The following is a 4,136-nucleotide window of genomic DNA, read 5'->3' as shown; positions in this document are numbered from 1 at the left end:
GAAGAGGTCAGGGAAGGCCAGGTCCCATGGGCAGGTTTGGGAGAGATGGGAGCGGGCAAGATTTTTGTCTTTGGGTTGGTAGGTTACTGCCAGTGAGGGACACAAGGAAAGCCTGTGGGCCCAGGATGCACAGACACCAGGGAAGAATGTGATTGTCAGGTGATGGTTCCAAGTCCTACTTATACATACTCTGTCAATCAGGACGTATCTGAACTATGGCCTCTGGCCTCCAGATGGCAACACAGGACGAAGAAGCCCAGCAGCGCAGCTGTGCACAGTTTTGTCACCACAGAAGCCAGCGACCTCATCACCTCCATGTGCAGCCCACCAGCCTCTCTGCCACCCTTCTCAGCTGCTCCTTGGGGCTCCAGAAGGCCAGCGCCTGGGCCAGTCAGTACATGTCCTTAAAGTAGGGGGCACCCGAGTGGTCCAGCACCAGGCGCTCCACCAGCACCAGCAGCTCCTGCACCTGGGCCTCCAGGTCCCCACCTGCCTCTCAGTTGTCGAAGGTGCACACGCTCAGCCACCAGAGCCCACAGCGCAAGGTTGTCCCTGTGCTACAGGAAATCCTGCAAAGAGTCCTGACCCAGTTCCTCCTTGTGTGTGAACAGCAGGATGTTACACACCACCACACTGACCCTGAACAGAACCTTGAGCTCGCTCATGCCCAGCTGAGTCACCAGAACAGTGCCTGGGACTCAGGTATAGACAGCAAGTAGCAGCTGGCCTGCTCCTCGCACCCCAGGTCTATCTTGGGGACTAGAGAGCTGAAAAGGTCCACGTTGTCTATGACTTCCATGTGCCACCTGTCCCACATGCGACTCCCCACCTTCCAGGTTCTGGTCACCAAAGTGGCTGGGTGTCTGAAGAGGAAGCACCTGTGGCCCAGGATGCTGTTCCCGGTAGCGCTCTTCCCAGTCCCTGTCTTCCCCACCAGGATGAGCCGCAGCCCGGGCTCCTGCAGGGCTGGTGTGGTGTCTTCGCAGCCTGGAGGACAAGTAATCTGTGAGCTTCCAAACATGTATCCTGGTTACCTGAACCCTGGAGGCCTTTGAAGAAGAACAACAGTGTCTCAACTCTGCTTGTCCAACCAAAGGCTTACTGATCTCAGGAGGATCTTCACCAAGTATCCCCGTCACCATGGCTTCACCATGTGCACCTGTAGATGCTCAGCACTTGGAGGGCATTTGCCTATAGGGTCCCCTTCATCATTCCAGGTATGCCCTCACCTCCATTATCCCTGGTGGTCCAAACCCTGCAGAGCTGTCCCTATTTGAGACTTCAGTGGCCTCTGCCATACTTCTCACAAATTCCAGTCCAGGGAAAACGGTCAGGAGGGTTCAATAGCCTGTGGGTGAAGAGTTGTCTGGAGACCCAGACACTCTGGGTTTAACCCACAGTCCTGCCATCAGCCAGCTGTGCCACCTCATAAGTTGCTTAATTTAAACATCACACTTTGTTCAAAAGTGAGACTAAGAGTATTGAGTTGTTTCTTCTAGGGTTGTTGAGAGGATTAAATGAGATCACCTCCTTCCTTTTTTTTCTCTCACTCTTTCAATCTCCTCCACACTGTCCTCCCTCTTAAACCTGATGCCTGCTAATAAGATACCCCTTTAACCCTCCATCCTGGTTCTCTAACATTCTAGCTGGTGAGTCACACACCATCCAGTGCATGATCTGATGCCCTTTTCATCCTCTTCCATGGAGATCAGAGTAGGTTTATTATCCTCATTTTATACCTGTGGAATGGAAGTATAAGCTAATCAAGTTCATATCTCCCAGCTGGGCAGGGGCACAGACCCAGTTAAATGCACATTCAGGCTCTTACTGTTTCACTCCAGACAAGTTTCGGGTCCTCTGTTTAGTCCTAAGTTTGCCTGTTCCCCTCACTGAGCACACACGAGGGGGCATTTTTGCATATATTCTTATCATAGGCATTTTCTTCATATCTTATGTCCTCCCATGCTGACCCAAAAGAGTCCCAAACACAATTTCATTCAGTCATTCATTCATTAAATAGGTTTTACTACGATAATATATCAGGCCAAATCCAAAGAGCTAATGACACCACACAGACACAGTCATGCTTCCCGAGTCCCCAAAATGTCAGAATAGAAGGAAGAACATTGGAAGGGCTTTGGCTGGATTTTTAATGATACTGTGAGAGGGTTTGGTGACTTTGGGTTTGTATTTTCAGGGATTTCAAAGGCAAAGGGCAGACAGGGGATTGTAACACTTATGGGAGTGAGAAAGCTTTAGATATTAAATTTTTCCAGGTAATTCTATATTAGTGACCAAATCTGTTGATACTAAGTTTTCCCAAGATATTCAGCAGCCAGGGGAGACTTTGAGAAACCATGGGAACTAGAAAATTTGGCGGACAAGGGAAACACTTAGGGTGGTTGACCTGAGAGGCAAACAAGAAGAGAACTAGAAATTTGGTTTTGGAAATGGGAGAAGAATCCTATGTCCCAGGTGAGCTGCAGCCTCTGACTCTCCTCTCAGGAGTCAGCTCACTGTCCTGTCTCAATGTGTCTAAACATGTTCAGAGTCCTGGAGAGACTGGGACACTCCCCTCCAACTCCTGACGTCCTGCCCCAAAGCTGAGGCTTCTCCAAGTAAAGTGGCTCCAGCCAATCAGTCAGTATTTAACACAATCAAACATTCTGTGCTCACCGAGTCCCTGTGCACAGTGCAGTCTGTCCTCAGTCTGCCTCTCCAGCCTCAGGACAACGAAGCCCCTCACTCACATGCTCCCCAGGGAGCAGATGTTGAGCCTTTCCAGCTGCCTTGTGCCTTCAGGCCTGTAACTGTCCCAGCCTCCCCCACATGCTGTCTGAGTCTTCTCTGTGCTTCACCTTCCATTTCTATTTCCACCTCTTCACGTTGTCCACCTGGTCACCACAGGTTTCTGTTCTCTCCAGTCGGCACTGCACAAGGAGAAGCCAAGTGATATAGGAAGGCTGACTACTTTGTCTCTGGGCAAAGAACTTACATGATGGGCTGGCCTGGTCCTCAATCCAAAGGCGTTCATATTTCTGCAGGAACCCCCCACCCCAAAGCCTTCATAATGTTCACGCCCATGGAAATCAATACACTCCCATGACTGACACCAGAGCAGAAATGGAAAGAGCCACAGATGCAAAGGCCAGGAATTGTGCGAATGCAAGGAGTCCTGGCCAAAGCGGGAGATGAGAAGGGTCCGGGAACTGACAGTAGGTGGGTAAGCTGGGGTTCATAAAGTTCCTGGATAGGTCCAGAGAGCTGAAATCTGGGGTTACAAAAACACACTGTCATAGAGGAATGGGAAATGTGTGGAATCTTATATGTTAAACCTCCAAGGGACTGAGTCTATTCACCTAGTCAGGGGCTTCCTGAAACTCCTGTCTCTGGGGATTATCTAGGAGATTCTGTCAAATGTGTATTTCTCCGAGATTTTGGTTCACATACCTGTACTTTCAGAATATAAGCACCCCCACATCCCAGCCAATGATTGTGATGCACTCAGTTCCTGATCTCAGTGTCTGGATCAGATTTCCTAGTCCAACCTCTCATCATGCAAAGAAGGGGAGGGAGTTCATAGGACACAGCCACCCAAACAGTCCTGGGCAGCTTGTTTTGGGGAGCAGGTGTTTAAGGGCACAGGTAGGGCACGTGTTGGAAGACCATGATCATGACCTTTGCCATCTCTGGCAAGTTGCTTTCTGGACACTTGGAGGAGAGTGGAGTGTTTTAGGCGGTACAGCCCAGATACACACAGGATTTTCATTTTAACGTGTTCTGAGTTTAGACTCACTTATATGTCCTCAGAAATATCTTTTCTTTGCTTGATATGCACAAGGGGAGTCTTTGTTGCCTTATAAAGCATGTTTTGATCTCTACAGGAGAGAGAGCAGACCCCTTCCTTCCTTGTTAGCGGAGTGCGTTATGAGAGGGCATAACTCAAGCAAGAGCCTGGGCATCTAGGATGGAGGAGATGCTTGCCACTGCTCCTCAAGCTGCTGTGTGTGAGACTCAGGCATCATGACACACCTGGGAGTGCGCAGTTACTCTGTCTAGACCACACTGCCCTTCCTGGTACCTACTAGAATGGAGGTGCTCAATCAGCGAGCTTCTTGCAGGCACAGAATTCTTCC

At 49.9% G+C, this 4,136-nt stretch overlaps 1 pseudogene; it reads right to left on the bottom strand.

Annotated features, from left to right (window-relative positions):
* Nucleotides 1-307: 307 nt before the first annotated feature.
* Nucleotides 308-1,142, bottom strand: LOC106695452 (annotated as a pseudogene).
* Between the last annotated feature and the right edge of the window lie 2,994 nt (nucleotides 1,143-4,136).

This window comes from Myotis lucifugus, unplaced genomic scaffold (assembly GCF_000147115.1).
Source record: "Myotis lucifugus unplaced genomic scaffold, Myoluc2.0 scaffold_1320, whole genome shotgun sequence".
Lineage (NCBI taxonomy): Eukaryota > Metazoa > Chordata > Mammalia > Chiroptera > Vespertilionidae > Myotis > Myotis lucifugus.
This window is presented reverse-complemented; position numbering and strand designations above follow the sequence as displayed.